This window comes from Geotrypetes seraphini, chromosome 4 (assembly GCF_902459505.1).
Source record: "Geotrypetes seraphini chromosome 4, aGeoSer1.1, whole genome shotgun sequence".
Lineage (NCBI taxonomy): Eukaryota > Metazoa > Chordata > Amphibia > Gymnophiona > Dermophiidae > Geotrypetes > Geotrypetes seraphini.
Window position 1 is genome coordinate 60,523,197 of NC_047087.1, and position 21,922 is coordinate 60,545,118.

Below are 21,922 nucleotides of genomic sequence, written 5' to 3' on the forward strand. Positions count from 1 at the left end.
ATTGTTCCAGTCTTGAATTACTCTTGCTTAGTTTGATTGGTTGTGGTTGAACCCAATATTGCCTCATCAGCATGCAACACCATTACTATACCATGAAAAGGAAAAACAAATGGAAAATGAGGGTTGAAGATAAAGAGAGAGCAACAAGAGGAAAAGAACACACTTCATATTTATATATATCCTGTTTATCAATAAACAGTTCTATATTTATGTCAAAAATACAATTTCAGATGCTAGTGGTATAAAGTAAGATTACTGAATAAAAAACAGCAGAAATGCTGTGTAAAGACAAACGTATAAGGTGAAAGCAGTGTTGGGAATATGCACCTGAATTTATGGGTATTACTTTATTAATATTGGTTTCTATTTTAATATTGATTGCACTAATTAATAACAAGTGATTGGTTATAACTGTTGTAAATTTTTAACCTTTCAAATTTTTTTGTGTTTGAACGTCAGGCCACAATTAGAAATCCAAAAATCACAAAAAGCCTCAAATGTCAGAGGAGGTTAGAACAAATAGTCAATAGGAGAAACCTACTCTTAGATTCCCAACTTTCAGAGCACAATCAGCAGTCACAAACTTGGTACTGTCCTTAGGTTCCACCTACTGCAGTTGCGTTGAAACTTACTCCAGCCTATTTAAACCATCTCCTTTGCAGGATTCAGATCATGAAAGTTTGCCCTTTCATTACTTTTTTGTGAGCCCGTGGTTTTAATCCACAGGTTAAAACCATGGGCTTGCACAGTGGGGAAGAGCAGGAGATTCGGGACAGAGCAAAGCACAGGAAAATCGTTGCTTGAGTTGGGGCAGAGAGCAGGAGATTCAGGGCAGAAGTGACAGAAGTGTTTTAAATGGCCTACATCACAACGTCCAAGTTCTGTCTAGGCTGTGTTGTAAAACTTTCGGTTATACATTCAGTACGACTAAGTCTAGCATGGCCCACGTTACGCCCAAATCCCACCCTCGACACTCCTCCTGAAACACCCCGTTTAGCTCTGGTCGTTCAGCGGTACTGGGAAGGCCTAGGTCGTTGGTAAACACTTCCAAAACCCGTTTCGATTATCAGCACTTGAACGTGTTTCGTTTATGATCGTCCATGTGCCGATAATCGAAACGGGTTTTGGATGTTTTTCTCTTTTGATTATGAGCCCCATAAAGTTTACCATGAAAATGTGGCAAACTGCACAATATGAGATACAAAGAAGAATAGCAAATCTTTTCTAGCATCAGGATTCAGAGAGGAATATTTCAGGTAGAGTCCATGTCACAGTTTGGTATTAAACCACTTAATTCACTGGGATAGAATTTAGCCGTGATCCTAGAGGCACTGATGACCCTCAGATAACATCACATCTACTATTTGTAGATGATTGAAGTTGTACTGTATATCTCCTGTGATTATCAACTGATGGAACTAGTCTGAATAGTGAAGAGTTTATTAGATTTATTCTGGACAAATCTGCAAGGATAACTTTAAAATGACAGATGATTGTAGTATAAAGGAGCTTCAGCAAGAAAACTACAAGCCAGTAGTGTCCATACCTTTTTGGCCAAAATTATAGAGGGAATAGTAGTGAAACAACTCACTAAATATTTAGGGCACATGCACTGTTTTCTTTAAGTTGTGCGGAATCCTCCAACTATAGTCCTAGGGAGAGGAAGGACCAAAGTTCAAAATCCCCAAAGATGCTGGATCCGTGACCACTAGGAGGTGTAAGGTAGTAGTGGTTGGTGATTCCCTTCTGAGTGCTACAGAGGCATCCATCTGCAGACCAGACATGATACCCCGGGAGTTATGCTGTCTGCCTGGTGCCAAAATCCAAGATGTTACAGAGAACTTGCTGAGACTCATCAAGCCTAATAACTATTATTCAATGCTTCTCATTCACATTGGCACTAATGATACTGCTAGGTAACCCTCCAAATGTATCAAAAGTGACTTAATGGCTCTGTGAGAGAAGATGAAGCAGTCAGGTGTGTAAGTGGTATTCTTGTTGATCCTTCCTGTCGAGGGTAAAAGCCAGGGAAGAGAAGCTCACATCCTGGAGATGAATGCATGGCTGCATGGATGATGTTGTCAAGAGCGTTTCTGCTTCCTGGACCATAGGATGATTTTCTAAGAGCTATTGAGCAGGGATGGTGTGCATTTATCAAAGAAGGGAAGAAATATATTCAGCAGCATCCTGGCTAATCTACTGAAGAGGGCTTAAAATTAGAATCATTGGGGCATGGTAATGAAAGACCTCTGGTGAGTATAAGCCCTCAGGTAAGTGAATCACTAAATATCTCTACACAAATGGGAAAAAGGGCAATGTCTGGAAAGCAGTATACTGTACACTAATGATTGAAGTATGGGAAACAAGGTTCTGGATCTAGAGGCTATAATGGATGAGGCTGAGTTGTATTTTGTGGCGATCACAGAGCTGTGGTTCACAGAGAACCATGACTAGAATATAGTTATACTGGGCTATAATCTGTTTCAGGAAAGACAGGGTAGGAAGAAAAGGAGAGGAAGTGGTGCTATATGTTAAAGATCATATTAAAGCCACACAATTGCAGGATCTGCAGGATTAGAAAGAGGCACTGTAGGTCATCAATCTGGAAAGAGGGAATGGAAAATGTATTTACATTGGTGTGATATACAGGCCTCCTTCGCAGGCAGAAGTGGACAGAGATTTAATGGTAGACATTCAGAATATAGCTGTAAAAGGGGTAGTATTACAAATAGGTGATTTTAACATGTCACAGGTTGATTGGGGTATCCCTATTGTGGGGTCTTCTAGAAATAGGGAGATTCTTGATTCTCTTCAAGAAGAACTTTCCAGCAGTTGATAATGGAAACTGCACGGGATGGGGCCATACTGGACTTAGTACTTACATATGAGGAAAGTGTTTCTGATGTTATAGTGGGTGATCATCTGGCCATATGATGTGGTTTAATATTAAGACAGGTGTAGAGAAGGCTCATTCAAAAGTAAAGGTTTTAGACTTTAAATAAACTAACTTTGTTCAGGTGAGGGATTACATCAAGGAATTGTCTGAATAGGAACATCTGGAAGAAGTAGGAAAGCAGTGGCCAAAACTGAAAGCAGCTATTGTAGAGGCAGCAAACCATTTTGTAAGGAAAGTAAGCAAAAGTAAGAGGAAAAGAAGGCCGCTTTGGCAATAGCAGCTGAAAAGGTAAGGAAAAAGAAGTTAGCTTTCCTAAAGTACAAAAGATTGCAGAAAAAGGAAGACAGGCTAAAATATCTGGAAAAGTTAAGAGAGGCTGGTCAAGTAGTCAGAATTGACAATGGAGGGAATTATGTGTACAATCATCAAAGTCCTAATTCAAAAGCCTGAGAATTATTATGGATAACTTTTAACCTCAAATACAAAGCAGTGACATAAAAGTTTGTGGAATGTTAAAGAAATTGCTTTGAACCCCAACAATTTAGATTAATTGTACAAACTCTGATATTATCTCACCTTCATTTGGCAGGAGAATATATGTGGGCTTTAAAGAAACAATATAGAAGAGGCCACAGACATTTCATAGCACAGCAGTTCATCAGGAAATCGAGATTCAACAGAGTCACTCCACTATTCCAAGAGCTGCACTGGCTTCTAGTTGGGCACCCTCCTGTCAGCGATCTTCAGGGAGGCCGTTGGGGGGGGTGTCTGGGGAGGGCTGTTGGGGTATTTTGTTTGGGGGGTCGTTGGGGGTGTCCGGCAGGAGGGGTTGGGTACCCTCCTGCTGGTGATCTTCGGGATGGCAAGTTCTTTCAGCAGGAAGGGTTGGGGAGACTGGCGGCCATAATTCCGGCCGCTATACTAATCACAGCAGGGAGATCCCTTGCCGCGATAAAGTATAGCGGGCGTGTTCCCGCTAAGCTGCGCTGGCGTGCGCTTGCGCACAAAATATTACCTCGCAGCGCACAAGTTTCTCGTCACAGCGCACACAGTGTAGAGCACAGTTCTTCAACCACCGGTCCGCAAACAAAATCTTGCCGGTCCGCGAAGGATTCGGTCCCCGCCGCAACGAAAGGCCGGCGTCAGCTGACTTGCAACTTCCTGTTGCAGTCGCTGTGCCGGGACTCCTGCCTTCGCCGGGACTCCTGCCTTCCACCGCGTTTGCCTCCTGCCTTGTCTCCGCACCTCCAGACCAGCAGCGGCAGCTGTGTATGCTTTTAACTTCGGCACAGAGCTGCCCCTAATCAATAGTTTAGCGCGGTTTCATAAGGCAGCCTCGGGGCCTTTGCTAGGCCTGCCCACATCGCATCATCGAAGCGGGCCGGCTATCAAAGGCCCCGAGGCTGCCTCATGAAACCGCGCTAAACTATTGATTAGGGGCAGCTCTGTGCCGAAGTTAAAAGCATACAGAGCTGCCGCTGCTGGTCTGAACTCTTGGGCCGCTGAAGGAGGGCAAAAAGCAGCTGTCCTGGAGGTTTCCCTTCCTCTCGCCTTTACAGGTTCCTTTTTTCCACCTTTTTTTTTTTCCTTCAAACGGCAACGGGCCCCAGCATCGACATCAATCAAGTAAGTTCCACTGTCAATCAAGCGGTTCTGCTCGGCCAAAGCTTCCCCTGTGACATGAGCCACCCTCAGGGGAAAGAAAGTGACCCACAAAGGTGAGGGGAAGGGGGGCAGATGATGGAAGTTGGGGGGGGGAGAGAGAGAGAGAGAGAGAAGGGGCAGATGATGGAATGGAGGAGATGAGAGAGAGAGAGAAGGGGACAGATGATGGAAGTGAGAAGAAGGGAGAGAGAGCAGAAGGCAGATGGATGTCAGTTGAGAAGGGAGAGCAGATGCTGAATGGAAGTGGGGAAAGAACACATACTGGATGGAAGGAGGAGATAAATAAAGGGGGAAGAAAATAGTAAGATAATGGAGGGGTGAGGGAAAGGGGTGACAAGCTGTGTGTAGACACAGTGAAAAGAGGGAAACGGGACTAAATAGTAAGAAAGAATTTAATTTAGATGGAGGCAGAAAATAGAGAAGGAAGACCAGAGAAGAAAAGGGAAGAGAGAGCAGAGAATGATCAGATCTGAGTGGAGGAAATGAGAAGAGAGAGATGCTAAAAACCACAGGGGGGAGGGAAGGATAGAGATGCCAGACCATGAGGGGAACAGAAGGAAGATGATGGATGCTAGACCAAATTGGGGGGTGGGGGGGGCAGGAGGAGAGATGGCAGGGAAAGACAGACAGTGAATGGAAGGGGCAGATGCTGGACTGAAGAGACAGAGAAGGTTATCATGCTGCTGTACCGGGCCATGGTACGCCCTCACCTGGAGTACTGCGTCCAGCACTGGTACTTTAAGAAGGACACGGTACTACTCGAAAGGATCCAGAGAAGAGCAACTAAAATGGTTAAGGGGCTGGAGGAGTTGCCGTACAGCGAAAGATTAGAGAAACTGGGCCTCTTCTCCCTTGAGCAGAGGAGATTGAGAGGGGACATGATAGAAACATTCAAGGTACTGAAGGGAATAGACTTAGTAGCTAAGGCAGGGAGAACGAGAGGGCACTCTCTAAAGTTGAAAGGGGATAGATTCCATACAAACGTAAGGAAGTTCTGTGGTAGAAAGCAACATATTTATTTGGCTCATAACTTGCTGGCGCCCGATATTTTTAGCTCACAGTGAAAAAAGTTTGCTCACAACACCCGCCCGCTTAGAGGGAACACTGTCTACTTACCATGTAGGCCAGCATTTTGCTAGCCTACATTGTAAGCATCTCCCGCTCTGCTAGGGAGATGCGTAGAGCCACCTAGGTTCACCTAAGGCTAACGCCTAGCCTTAGGTGAGCTTAGGCGGGCTTGTGGGCCTCCCTAGGCTCCTGGAGGAGCCTTCAATATAGGCTACCTGCCTGGGGAGCATTTTTTAAGAAAATGTGCCTCCCGATTGGCTGATTAGACAGCTGTAGGACACCTACAGCTGCCTACAATAGGGACGCATTTTGCAGAATCAGGGCCTATATGTCTAATCTTATTGATCTACCTGTCAGGAATAGTGGTGCAACTTCTAGATCATATTTGGATCTTCATTACCCAGACCCTAGAAAAATAGTACAGTCAGCCCTCAATTTAATAGTGTGGGCATCTCTCCCACTGCCGAGGGGATGTCTGTTGCTTTGTAGCGGGAGAGAGTGGGAATCTCTCCTACTACCGGGGGGGGGATGGGGGTGTTGCTTGGTGGTGGGTGAGAGTGGGCATCTCTCCTGCTGTCAGGTGGAGGGATGCTTGACTTCAGTGGCTTGATTTGTTGTTGGGTTTTTTTTTGCATTTATTCTGCGCATGTGCCCATTCCTATCACCAGTGATGGGCACATGCAAATTTAGCGAATCTTCGCTACTCTCTGCTAACCTCATTTGTATGAGCGTTTTGTGGGAGAATGACTCACTTTTTAAAAATTGCTACTATAACGGCTGCAACAGCAGCCCGTTGGTTTTTTGAGAATATAAGCATAATTCAGAGGAAGATGTGTCAAATCAAATTGTCTATTAAATCAAAATATCTGAAAACTATTAAAGTTTATATATCTTGAAGTGCAAATTGCCTGCAGCTGTAATTATAACAACAGTGCTGACATTATTCAATGGTCACAGCCAAGATCCCCCCCCCCAAAAAAAAATTGTATAATATGTCAATGCACCCAAGTAAGCTATTAGGTTTCCCAGGTTCTTTCACAGAAGGCCTGATTATAAAACTGAGTCATGACTTTTTCCAAAGACCCCTTATTTTGCTGTGCCACTACTATTTTTCCAGAGCCAATAGCAGGAATGCCTCTGCAAAATTAATGTATGTAAACTTAAAAACATAGTCTGAGAACTGCATTATTTTTCTTGTACACATAAGTTTGAAAATTACCCTTAACATTTGATTAGTGTACTCTAGGACAGTGGTGTAACATGGGTAGGCCCGGATGGGCTAGGGCCTACTCACTTTGGACTTAGACCCACCCAGCAGCAATATATCCTTGTTGCAGCTGATAGGGATCCCTAAGCCCAGCATCTATGTAAACAGCTCAAACTGTCCAGTGCAGCTCAGACAGCAGTAGCTTTAGTGGACTGCCCCTGATGCTAACACCTAGCACATACTCAGTTTATGTACATGCAAAAAAACTGAGTTGTGCTGGAGTGATTTAGGCCATTTTCACAGGCATTATCAGCTGATGGTGCTTGGGGAACCCCAGCAGATCAGGCATTAAATATTTGAGTTGAGATGGGGGACATAGTGAAAATGGTGGGGAGGGCAGAATGTGGAAGAGATCATGAGTGTAGCCAAATTGCCAGTTTGGGGTGGGCCTGAGCCCAAAGTAGGTGGACACAGAATTTGCTCCTCCTTACTCCACTCCTCCCATTCTTCCCACCCATAAAACTAGAGTATTAAATACCCTGACAACTGATGATTTCCTCTTCCTCAGGAAACCAGAGTTCTTCCAAAAAGCAGTTAGCAGCACTTGCCTTGAGCTGACGCTGACACTAGCAGGCTATGCATACTCAATGCTTTTGCATATGTGAAAATGGAGCGTGTACAGAGGGACTAGTGTCAGCTTGAGGCAAGTGCTACTGGCTGCAGCTTGGAAGAGCGCTGACCGCCTGAGGAGGAAGTTTTAGGACTCTCTGCCTGCTACAAGAATGCCACAATTTTGGGTGGGCCCAAGTTTAAATAGATTAGGTCCGGCCCATCCAGGCCCACCTGTGTCTACACCACTGGAAGAAACATTGTTGCCATCCATTTTTGAGGCGGGATCACCCACAATTTGGCTTTGGTTGTGCTGTTGCTCCAGGATCAGACACACTAAAACCTCACCTACCACTGTAACAACCTTCTTGTTAGGCATCAATTTGTGAGGTAAAACTATTTTTCTAATCTGATAGGAAAATGTGCCATGGCTGTCTTTTGTAGACCTATACTGATTGAAAAGAATTAAGGAAAGCACTTTGCTCTAATTTTCAACAAGGCTTTTATTGTAAAATCTTTATATATGTGATGGGTTTGGGTGTAAAAAGATTCATGTTTACATTGATAATAAACATGCTGTTGCAGTGTTACAAGGAACAATCAGATCTTAGTGTGACACCCACTAATCTTTGTGAATATTCAGTTTATCCACTACTATAGGCCTTGCAAAAATCCAAGTTGTTTATGAGGCTACAAATGAACTTGTAAACTACTTGGATTTTTTTTTGGTGACTTTCATGTTTTTATATTTAAGACAGTCAAGGACCCCTGAGAAAGGCATTTCATTTTGCTGAAACACGGCCCATGTTGGGTCATTTGTATAATATACATTATTTAGTTTTTATCATGTGGATCACTTGTGACTGTATACATCCTTTGTGGATTGTTTGAACTGTAAGATCATTTTTAGGTTATTTGGATGCTTATTAAACTACAAACTGGTACATCTGATCTTCTGTAAAATTAGGATGTCAGAACATAGTACTACTCAAACTTTTTGAAATGAACATAAAATCCCACCCACTACACTGGCTATTTTTTTATACAGGCAGAAATCTCATTACCTACACCTTCCTCTTTAATAATCATACCCATGCCCCACCTGGTCTGATTTTTCCCACTCATGGCCTCGCTAAAGCCCTCTTATCTATTTTTTGTTGATATCTTGTTTGCTTTGATTGGGTTGTAAGCTCTAAGGAGTAGGGACTGACTCAAATGTGGCATGGGCCCTGGTAGCTCTATATGAACGGCAATAACAATATTAAGAGATGAAGCTTAAAATATCTTCTGCTTAGTCAGTTCTTTCTTGTACAGATGAATCTATTGATGTGCAACTGTAAAAACACTTTTTTTTCTAATACAAGAATGTTGTGCAATCCAGCTAAAATATTGGCACCAAAATTCATGTTCATTATCAGTTTCATGGGCATTGCAAAACATGCCAACTCCACCCGACTCTCAATAAATCAGGTGTTGAAAGAACAGAAAAGGAGCGCCTGGGGAACAGAAGTGAAACTTAGTCCGCCTAACCTTCATGCCTGCTTTAGACATCTGAGAAATAAAATGTGGATGAAAAGCAACTGATGAGAGTTGGGTTTTCTCATAATAGCATTTACTTATGGTGCTATTAATTCACTATTAACACTCTAGTTTCCCAACAATGAATGTTTGTATTGACCATATCCAAATGCCTGGGGTATTGTGCCAAATTTGGAGGGGCCCTTTTACTACAGTGCAGTAGAATTATTAAGTTAACATGTGTTAATCTTATCATGCTAGCTGGATAATGTGTGAATGCCCACTTTCCATCCATGACCCAAAAATATTTTCCAGAAATAGGTAACACATGAAATACTAAGTGCTAACAAGCAAAATACTGCAAAATGGCTTAACACATTCTGAGCTAACCATAGAAATAATCTTTAATGCAAAGAAATTTGACCAAGTTACCCCTTTTCTAAAAAAGGCCCACTGGTTGCCCATTTCCCAAAGAATTACGTTCAAAATTCTTTTTCTTGCATTCAAAGTATGATCCAATCATTCCCCCTCGTTTATTGATAGACTTTTGGTCTCATACGAAACCTTAAGATTACTTTGATTATCACATCCACATCATACCATCCCCTCTGTTCGACAGCTATTCTATGACACAACATGCAAAACTATTTACTCAGTAGTTGTGCCCACTCTATGGAACTCTCACCCCATAGCCCTGAGACAGGAAACTAACACTAATAATTTCAAGTCCTAGTTAAAAACTTTTCTCTTCAAAGATGCGTATGAGATCTAGACAAAGGGCACATCCCAGACTACCCCACTCTTCCTGTTTTTCCCTCTACCATTTCATTTTTTATTCTTAGCAATGTAACCCTACCCATTGTCCTTTTGTATCAAGTCAAGTTCAAAAGTGCATTAGAATTTACATACAAGTATTATCATAAACAGCACTTACATTCGATCAATAAAAATACAAAATATATTTCCCCCACTCCCTTTCACTATATCCAATCAAGCTAGAATACAAAATATATTTCCCCCCTCCCTGGATGTGTGTGCAAATCAAATAGAGTTAACAAAATTCGTTAATGGACCCCATGTTGTCCTGTTGTCGTATGACACTCAACTTTTGGAAATCAATATGGGGACAAATTAATTTGATTCTGGAAACATCGATTCCATTGTCCTATGATGTGGTAATCTGTGGGACATTGTTGAAAACTAAACCTCCATTAGACAAGTATAAAAGCAGGCTTCTAATTATTATGACAGGGATTGCCATGGAAATGATTACCAAAAATAGGAAAAATTGGAACAGGCTTAATTTTTCCTTTTGGTGGGAAACTTTATATTTATTTTATATATATATATATATGAAAAAATGAATTCAGATATCCCCCTTTTTAAAAAATAATTGTTAGAATTTGAATGATGGAATTTAAAGCGGTGTATCAAGCCATAATAAAACTTGAAACTTGGTGCAAACTAACCATGCTCGATGGATTTAATGCCCTTTAGCATACCCTAACTTTTGTTTGCATAATCCTCTTTTTCCACCAGCATGATTTCCGAGGTGTTTGTGGCAAAAAGTTAATGTATTACCGCTCAAAAATCATGTCTGCTTTTGATCACATCTGCGTCCTTAGGATTAGTGTGAAAAAAGTTAATGTGTCATTATCTAAGTTATTTTCTATGGCAATCTTGGAAATGAAAGTCAAGGAGTAATGCTCGCTGTTTTCTCTCAAAGATCATTTTGGAAAAAAAAAGAGAAGGTTGTATTCAAACACATTTGTTGTCAGCGTCAACCACACAACCCCCCTCCCCTCCCCTTTTACAAAGCAGCGATAGAGGCTGTCATGTAGCAAATGCTCTGATGCCCATTAAATCCCTATGGGTGTCAGAGCGATTACCGCAGCAGCAGCCGCTACCATGTAAAAGAAGCCCAAAATATTTGCCTTTTATAATTCATGGGACTTTTCATTATAACTTTGGACTTAAATTCACTATTCTATAACTTTAGTGCCTAAATTTGAGTATCATTTGCATGCTAAAATTAAGGGATACTAGTATGCACTTGGCTGCATGTTTTATATGTGTGCTCAGTGCTATTTTATAAATAATGAGCACAACTCACTTATAATAGCATTTACTTATGGTGCTATTAATTGACTATTAACACTCTAGTTCCCAACAATGAATGTTTGTATTGACCATATCCAAATTCCTGGGGTATTGTGTCAAATTTTGAGGGGCCCTTTTACTACAGTGCAGTAAAATTAGGCTTAGTGCATTCTGACATAGGACTTTCCCAAGTGCTATTCCCAGATTTAACATACCACTTTGTAGGGCATTTATTTTATTTTTGTGCAGGTTGTGTTCTGTTATTATTATTATTATTATTTTATTTCTTATATACCGCTATACCGTGAGGTTCAAAGCGGTTTACAATGAAGATAGATTAAAAATACATTAAAATAAAATAAATAAAAATGGTACTTTGGATTTCCCTAGCTGTCCCGAAGGCTCACAATCTAGCTGTTATCATTAGCATATAGCATATGGTACCTGCAAAGAATTAATGCAGGGGTACTTAACATCTCCTAACCTTTTATTATCAAGTTAACATGTGCTAATCTTAAAATGCTAGCTGGATAATGTGTGAATGCCCACTTTCCACCCATGACACAAAAATACCTTTTACTAAGTTGTGATAAGTATTAGCATATCGTTACTGCAACTTAGAAAGGCTTACTGTGGGACGCACCGAGACATCCTGCAGTAAAGTTTGAATATGCATATACAAACCACACGCTAAAGAATGACACGGTGACAAAATTCATCACCGTTCCCGTCCCCGCGGATAACCGTGGGAAATAATCCCATGTCATTTTCTAGTGTCTATTTCAACCTCGGTCCTTCTACACCAGCATTCTTCAAAGCAAAGCTTGCGGGTCAGTGGTTGTGCCCAATTATACTCTGATTCTTCCCTCTCTCCTTAAAGAATGACATGAAGATGGTTGTTACCATGTCATTCTCTACCACACGCTAAATAATTTTTGAATTTTTCTTGGGGGTGAAGAGGGGGGTGTGACAATGCAAATCAGTTACAGAAGCTACACCGTGCGCAGTAACTAATTAGCATGGAATTAATGCACGAGTCTTTACCATCTACAAAATGAGTCGTGGTAAGGGCTCATGAACTAATTTTTGTTATTGGCTGCATGCTAATAGCAGTTTAGCACTTGACCATTAATTCAAAAAAATGGAAAAGCAACCATTTTCTTGCAGCAATAACAAAAAGTCTTTAGCATGCAGAAAAGACCAATATAAGGGCATGCTAAGGTCACCTTTTCCTGCAGCTTTGTTAAGGGACCCCTTGGTGAGTAAAAACAAGTGGGACATTCACAGGGAAGGAGAATGGGTGAGTCATAGGTGGGATCAATATTTACTCCCGTAACTTATAGAGTAATGTAAGTTACACAATAAAATGCCACATTTATCCCCCCTTTTAGGAAGCCACATTAGGCTTTTTTATCACCATCTGCGGCAGTATGAGCTCTGACGTTCATAGGAATTCTATGAGCGTCGTAGCTAATACTGCCATGGTTGGCAATAAAAAAAAAGCCTAATGTGGTTTTGTAAAAGGAGCCCTTAATCATGCACATTTGCATCTGCTTTTGACATGGTATAAGTGGACACACCTAAATCTGAGAACGTAGATGTTGACTTAAGTTGACTAAGGTTGTGGGTTCAAACCCTGCGCTGCTCTTTGTGACCCCAGGCAAGCCCCACTGATGTGGAGCAAATTTATAATCTTGAGTAGAGTAGAACAGGCATGAACGAATCAATTGTTCACCCTTTCAAAAAGTACAAAAACCAGGGGCACTCAATGAAATCACTTTGGAATATCTTTAAAACAAATAGGAGGAAATGTGATTTTGTTTTTTTAAATTTAAAGAATAGTTAAGCTCTTGAGCTCATTGCTAGAGGATGTGGTTAGAGCAGTTAGTGTAGCCTGAGTTTAAGAAAGGTTTGGACAAGTTCCCGATGGAAAAGTCCATAGTCTGCTATTGAGACAAACAAGGGGGAAGCCACTACTTGCTCTGGATTGGTAGCATAGAATGTTGCTACTATTTGGGCTTCTGCCAGGTACTGTGGCTTGGATTGGCCACTGTTGGAAACAGGAAACTGGGCTAGTTAGATCATTGATCTTACCCAGTATGGCTGTTCTTATGTAAGCTTAAAGTTGCAGAACTTCTATCACCGTTGCCAACTAATCTCCAAGTTAGCATGAGATACCACTCAGGCTCTCTTCTTATAACACCTGTTCCAATACATTCTGGTATTGTTTTGTGCTCATGAATTCATTGAGATAGGTGTCAGAAAACTTCAACAGTATCACAATCTCATAAAGCCATGTGGTTTACTTGGCAACCCTGAGGAATTGTTAAACACTATAGCTTCATCAAAGTGAGTCAATTATTAACAATATCCCCGGGAACATAGGAATGCTACCTGAAATGTAGCCAAATGTGATTTAGGAGAGGCTCAGAGCCCATACAAAAGAGAGCAGTAAAATAAGGGGATGCCAGGAGAAAAAGAAATCCATGTAGTTGAGCATGACTGCATGTGTGTGCTGTGGTTCTCAGGGACATACTGTGCAAGTCATAGTTTGACCTTGCAGCACCTAGGGGATTTTTTCCAGCCAATCCCTAGTAGGTGTATTTATGAAATGCAATGGGATTTTAATGTTAGGGACCAGATGTACTAAAAGGATTTTCCCATTTTGTGCCTACTGAGAAAAAGTTTGGTATGTCTCATCACAGGAATGGTATGGTTTGTTCCTGATAACTTGGAGTCATTGGAGAGCTGTATAAATGTCATATATTATGTGAAATAAGAACAAAAGTTAGACTCTTACCTTTTTGGGGGAGCTCAGTAGTTTTTCCATTTTTTTTTTTTACTTCCAGCTCACTCAGAACTAATTATGGGATCCTAATGCCAAATGCTGCAATTCCAAAGTGCCTGGAGATTTTTTTCCTCTGTTTTAATAGACCTTCCCCCCAATATAACTAACCTAGTCTTTGCAGCAATGATCTGGAAACTCTGGGCCAAGTCTCCTTCAAGAACTGTATATCATGGTCTCTAAATCCAGTCATGAGATACCATCCTTGCTAAAGTCATTGGTTAGGAGGCAATGCTCTATTGTGAATTAGGAATTGATTATCAGATAGAAAACAGAGGATAGGGTTAAATGGCCATCTTTCTCAGTGGAGGAGGGTGAATAGTGGAGTGCCACATGGATCTATACTGGGACCAGTGCTACTTAACATAATTATAAATGATCTGGAAATTGGAACTTCAAGTGAGGTGATTAAATTTGCAGTTATCACAAAACTATTCAAAGTTGTTAAAACACTTGTGGACTGTGAAAAATTGAATTGAAGGAAGACCTTAGGAAATCAGAAGACTGGGGATCCAAATGGCAGATGAAATTTAATGTGGACAGATGCCAAGCGAGAAATAACAACAAAGGAGACCAGTTGGTGCTCAATCCCTTTTATTTGTAACAGACTCAATGCAATACTTGAGCAAGTGAATCATTACATTTTATCTATCACGTCTGAATAAGTAAGACTCCTGAGGCAGACCTTCTTAGGGCCGAAACACGATTGTGTCGAGTCTGTTACAAATAAAAAGGATTGAGCACCAACTTCATTGTTATTTCTTGCTTCCTGCCATTGTGAAGGCAGTTTCTCCTGTTTTTTTTTCTGAGCAAATGCAAAGTGAGACACATTGGGAAGAAGAATCCAAACAATAGTTACTAGAAGACAGGCTCCACCTTGAGGGTCAGCCGAAGTGGTCTCTAAAACACACATCCCCTGATGCTGTCCATGTCATGCATATACAGGATCATGCCCATGGAACATTCACTTTGCACTTGGTTCATGTCTAAAGCCAGCCATGATCTTGGGGCACTCAAAAAGCAGCCCTTATTCTGAGGATTCCTCTGAATCCAGCACAACTCTGAAGCTAAACCGTTGCAATATAGTATCACCAATATTCATATTGACAAGGTAAAATGTATATCAACTTACTTAAAGCCTTATTTGGACATGGCAAGATCCAGGCAACCACAACAATCGTTACTATAAGCCAACAATAAATCCAAAAGTAAAACATTTTTTCTAGGTTTTGACATCCATCATCTATCAGTCTCAGTGTCATATTCTTTGCCAGAAACTGACTTGATATATATTTAATTAATATTCAACATTAATCAAGAATCGTATTCAGTTGAGTTTCATTTAGCTTCTCCACAAAGGGGAAAGCACAATGCAAGAAAATAGGATATGGTTCTTGAAAAGAAAAAAACAAAAACTGAGACTACACTCGCCAAGAGATTTTTTTCTATGTATCATATGATTCATATGATTCTATGTATCATATGATTCATCTATGTATCATATGATTCATATGTATCATATGATTAGACTAAAGATCTTTGAAATCTGTCTGACATAAAGAAAAAATGGCAGCAAGATACAGAAATATCTTTTATCATGTTGTGTGCTATAGATCTGATTAAAAGCAGTTTCCAAGTACACCTGGATAAGTTTTTTAATGGATACTGCTCCCTACTTTACATAGCATTGTATGTAGAGATCAGAAACTGACAGTGAAAAATCAAAAGGACTGAAGGGAAAATCATATAACAAAAAAATAAATCAACACTCCAGTGTCAAAAATCACCACACTAGTAGTCCAAAAATAATAATTCTTAAAGAGAAAGAAAAGCCTCAGACATGCATAGAGGTGAACCCACTCTCTACCGCCCTAGCATCATAAGCAATAAAACTTTCGCAAGAATTAATTAACTAATGGCAGGTGGGAGCAAAAGCATAGCCAGAATAGGTACATGCTGTAAAAAAAATCACAAAGCAGGAAAAAGGCCATTAGCTACTTAATTTTTGCAAAACTTTTTTTTGCCTATGATGCTAGGGCGTTAGAGAGTGGGTTCACCTCTACGCATGTCTGAGGCTTTTCTTTCGCTTTAAGAATTATTATTTTTTGACGACTAGTGTAGTGATTTTTGACACTGGAGTGCTGATTTATTTTTTGTTATGAGATCAGAATTGACACATTCAGGATGAGATGTGCTCAGTTTCAATAGAATTTTAGAAAAGCATTTGCCAACATAGAGCCTTTTCTAAAATAGCTGCATATCCTAACATTAGAAACAAGGTTATACATTTTACAAATATACATGTTTAAAATTAATCAACAGAGGACATGCAACAACTTATACAGTATATATAAGTTGATGTTTAGCGGGTAAACCAGTGTATCACAAACTGTGTGCGGGTGCTACAGTGAGATTCTAGGTGTGCCATGAGAGGCACATTCTATAGGCAGTCAGCAGATGCCGGTGCTTCTCCTCCTTTCCAAAGTGCCCACTGGTGTAGTAATTTCAGGATTAGCAAGTTCAGAGCACCATCTGGAGGGCCTCTGCGCACAGTGGCGTACCAAGGGGGGGTGGTCCGCCCCGGGTGCACGCTTCAAGGGGGTGCACAGCCGGCCGGGTCCGGAACCTCCCGCGCTGTTCAAAATGGCACCTCAGTGTGGCTGCTGTACTTATTTCAGAGCAGAGTCGGCAGCCTTGCTGAAGTACAGGAAGGTCCCACGATGACTACTTCTGCTGCCTCTGCTCCGGAAGAGGTAAATGACATTGGGGGGGGAGGGGGGTGGACCGGCAGCCGCAGTCATCGTGGGACCTTGCCGCAACTCCCTACGTCTGCTGGCCCAGCCCCCTTCCGACATCACTTACCTCTTCCGAAGCAAAGGCAGCAGAAGTAGTCATCGTGGGACCTTGCTGATTTGGATGGAGAGAGAAAGGAGCATAGCAGGGTGGTGGAAGGAGAAAAAGGGGGTCAGGGTGGTATGGAAGGGTGGTGAAGGGAGAGAAAGGGGGTCAGGGTGGTAAGGAAGTATGAGGAGGTTGAGAAAGGGAGTCAGGGTGGTATGGAAGAGTGTGGAGGGTAAGAAAGGGGGTCAGGGTGGTATGGAAGCATGGTGAAGGGTGAGAAAGGGGGTCAGGGTGGTATGGAAGCATGGTGAAGGGTGAGAAAGGGGGTCAGGGTGGTATGGAAGCATGGTGGAGGGAGAGAAAGGGCTCAGATGCTGATGGAATTGCAGGGAAAGGGAAAGAGACATAAGGGGGAAGGATACTGCATGGAATTGGGTTGGAGGGAGAGAAAGGGAAGTGGGGGGAAGTGGGGGGAAGGAAGAGGAGAAAGTGAAATGCCAGACCATGGGGGTGTGGGAGAGGGAAGGAGAGGAGAGAGATGCCAGACCATTGGAGGAGGGAAAGGAAGAAGATGGATGCCAGACCAATGGAGGTGAAAGGAGAGATGGAAGGGGGAGGCATAAAGTTTCTGGAAGGGGTATAGAAGGAGAGAAGATGCCATATAGAAGGGGCAGAGAGAGGGTAGACAGTGGATGAAAGGAAGAGAGTGACAAGAAGATGATGATAGCAGAAACCAGAGAAGACAAGGTAGAAAAAAAATTCTATTTATTTAATATTTTTTGTTTAGGGGAGATGCATCGCTGTTTTCTGTGGTGTTGCATGGTGCTTCAGTTTAACCTTTGTCTATGTATTTTTATTCTATCTCCCCATTTACAAAACCTTAGAGCGTTTTTTAGTGTTGGCATCTGAGCTGTTAATACCATGGCTAAAAACCACACTACAGTTTTGTAAAAGGGGGAGGGGTTAGTTTGTGATTACATACTAGATGAAGGTGTTTTCTGTGTTCTGTGTGTTTGAAAAGACATGGTTAGGATTGACTGTGTAGGATTGATCTGTACTAATCTGGCTTGTTTAGTTTTACAATGGGTGTATTAATGTACTGCTCACTGCAGTATGTAAGATGCTGCCTTTTCCTAGGTACACTCTTGTGTGACGTGTGGATTGTTACTAAAAATCATGTTTTTCATACAGATGGGTGTGTGTGTGTGTCAAAAAATGATGGGCCCTGAGTGTCACATATGCTAGGTACGCCACTGTCTGCACATGCACAGATGTCGATATGGTGATGTCATACATGCATGTGATATCATCACGTCAACATCTGTGCATGTGCCCTGCAGTCGCGGCCCCGAGTTTAGTATGCCGAGGCTTGAAATGTTTCTGAGACACAAATTGGACCACTAAAAGGTCAAAATAAACTTTACAATAGCATAAAAGCAGTGGCGTACCTAGAGTATGTGGCACCCGGGGCCCATCATTTTTTGACAACCCCCATGTAAAAAAATATTTTTTGTAATAACCATGAACGGAATAAATGGTCAGAATAGAAACAGGCAGTGAAAATTTTATTTTATTGAACCTCATATATGTAACCATTATTCCAACATAACATAACAAACATAACATAAATTATGTCTGAATTGTCATGACATCAGAAGTACATATGGAGTAGTTGCAGGTGATGCTTGAGACAATTCTGATTGTGTTAGTTCTGTTTTATGTGTTTTTTGAATAGAAGGGTTTTTATTTCTTTTTTTAAGGTTTTGTAGTCTGTGGTCGAGGTGAATAGGTTGTAGAGTTGGGAGTCAAGTGTTGCAGCTCGAATGGCTACGAGGTTGTTGAACAGTTTTTTTTCTTTTGACATTTTTGGTTGGAGGGTGTGTGAATGGTGCGTGTGTTCTCCTATGTCTGGTTGAGGTGAATTGAATTATTTAGCTGAAGAAATTAGTTACCCCCCATTCCACACACATTAATTCTCTTCCATTTTTGTTCCCATTATAAAAAAACACTGATAAGTTCCCAGAAAAAAAAATACATTAAAATAAGAAGTGAAAACAAAGGCCCCTACAGATGAGAACATAACATAAGAATAGCCTAACTGGGTCAGACCAATGGTCCATCATGCCCAGTAGCCCATTCTCATGGTAACCAATCCAGGTCACTAGTACCTGGTCAAAACCCAAAGAGTAGCAACATTCCATGCTACCGATCCAGGGCAAGCAGACACTTCCCCCATTTCTTAATAACAGACTATGGACTTTTCCTCCCGGAATTTGTCCAAACCTTTCTTAAAACCAGCAACGCTATCTGCTTTTACCATAATTTCTGGCCACTTCATTTTTAAGCTTAGATCTTTCCTTCCAAACAGAGACCTTGCTAGATGTCAAATACAGAAAGAACAAGGTAACTTCACAAGGACTTAGCTGTGCAGGAAATGTGAATCTCCTCATACACCCACCATATAGTGCAAAAATGTGCAAAGGTCTGTTTTTTTCTTTCGATCACTACATAGCCTAATGCCACACAAGCAGCGCTGTTACAAACATATTTTGAAGGTCAATGCTAAGGTTAACAAAGTTTCCTTCCTTGGACCACAAGGAGATACTGACAAACCACTGGAAGAGATCCCAAAACAACTACCCAGGCACAACACCCAAAGAATCACTCAGTGTGTGAACCAGTTGAGTGGAGTGGACTAATTGAGGGGTGGAAATGGGCCTGGAGTTTGCTCAGCAGAATTTCCCAGAGCACCTCTTCCTCTCAACACATTGATATGCTGCCACCACCACCACCATTAGGAACACCTCACTGGGTAGGCCAGCAATGCTTATAAACTTTATAAAACACATTATTATATCTAATTTAATAAAATGATAGGCCGCGCATGCGCACTAAAAAAATCGTGTTCCCTGATCCCGTCGCGGAAACACGAGTGCGCATGCGCGGATTTTACGTCACCTGCTCTCCATCTCGCGCCGCCAACGAACTCTGTTCCTCTTTGCCACGCATGTCCGCCGCCGACCTCGAGCTCCTGAGGGCCGGCGCCGTGAGCCGCCCGACCGGTGCTGAGGCCCCGCCTCCAGCTCTGCACCACAATCGAGAGAGGAGCTGCGGCGGCGGCTTTCAACTAAAAATTTTAAAAAATGGACAACTGCAGGTCGCCGCTCTCACCTGGCTCTCAGGGTGCGGCTGAGCGCTAGCAGCCGGCGAACCCTAATTGCAGCGGCGGCTTTCTACTACAAAAAAACCCCAAACAGCTGAAGATAGCAACTCTCACCCGGCTCTCACAGGAAAATGGACAGGGGAAGAAATGCTGCTGCAGCTGCTGTACAGGGAAGTGGGGAGGGAGGAAAATGCTGCACAGGGAAGTAGGGAGGGGGTAATGCTGATGCACAAGGAAATGGAGGTGGAGGGAATGCTGATAGGAGCTGCATGCTGGACAGGGGGAGCAGGTAAGGAGTGCTGCTGGACAGGGGGAGCAGGGAAGAGGGGCAGGGGGAGAAAAGAAGGAGTGCTGCTGGACAGGGAGAGCAGGGAAGAGGAACAGGGGAGCAGGGAAGAGAAACAGGGGAGCAGGTAAGAAGTGCTGCTGGACAGGGGGAGCAGGGAAGAGTGACTGGGGAGCAGGGAAGAAGTGCTGCTGGACAGGGGGAGCAGGTAAGGAGTGCTGCTGGACAGGGGGAGGTAAAAGGAAGGGAGAAGGCCTACTGCTGGACAGGTGGAACAGGCAAGGGATGATGGTTGACAGCCGAGGAAAGAGAGAGACAGAAAGCGGCCAAGGGGAGAGAGAGAGAAAGAAAGAATAAAAGACAGACATACATATATTCTAGCACCCGTTAATGTAACGGGCTTAAAGACTAGTTTTCTTATAAAGCACATATTTTAACTGAACTCTCTGACATCCTCAGCCGGCCTATACAATATTTTTCTTCTGCAGATCCTTCAAAAGTCTGACCAATTTCTCATTTCACTTGCATTATAAAGAACTGAGGATGCCATCTCTCCCCATAGGAGTTATATGAACATCGGCAGTAGTGCAGAGCATTCAGCACGCTGTCCTGTTCTAAAAACTGCTTCTGTAGTTTTGTAATAGAGGGGATTAATATTTATTAAATATTAACATTAGAAGAATCAATTCTTGCACAGAAAATAGGGTAATAATACTCCAAACACAGTCCAGCACTATCAAGTTAACATTTGTGCTGTTTAACACATTAAGAGATATTGAGATGATTTGCATGACTTTGCATCTCATTACCATTAATATTTTGCATTCAAATTAATGCAAGTGCATTAATGCTGATTTAACATACATGAATGCTTCTGTTAGTGTGTGAATACCTTGTATATGAAAATTGTTTTGTTCTCTGCAGGCTTTCAAGAATGTGCATAGATTTGCAGTTAGGCAACTAGCTGAAAATTCACCCTTAAGTGATCTTGAATAGATGCAGAGCTTGCATAGTAATTAAAAAGATAAATTAACATACAGAAAAAAAAAACAATAGTAACTGGCTAACCACAAGATTTCAGTTTATTAAACCCAGTGTGGCATGGATGCCAAGATTGTATGCAATTACAGAGTTTGGTAAATGCTTTTGTCCTTTTTATGACGTTATTGGACTGTAATTTTTCTTTTTATAAAGACATTAACAGTATATTGATGGGAAAGACAGGGGAACACTATATACACAGTATTTCTTTCAACAAGCTCACTCTTACACAGTCAGCCTAATAATAAAAAAATGTTTCTTTCTGTTCAGAACCCAAAAGGGAGAAATGGCGTGTTTTATCAAAATGACAGACAACCCTCATCCCATGACAGTTTGAGATTATGGATCCCAAGAGGTGCATACTTACATGGATATGTTATCAGTGAAATCACAACTAAGACTGTTTATTTTCTGAACCTCCATGTTGCTTTCAAGGTGTTGGGCTGGGGCTTAGCCTGACATGATTTGTCACATTGGTAGATCTGAAAGAAAACACTAGATAAATAGGTGACAGTGTTTATGTGAAATTCTTTGATGCTTTAGCAAAGTTTTAAGACATTGGCTTTTCATTACTGATATGCTTCGTACACTGTATTCTTGCGTTTAAGAATAAATACGGTAGACTTGCATAGAATTTTACACTATTTCTTGCCTTTTTTATTATTAGAGGGTCTACAAGGGGG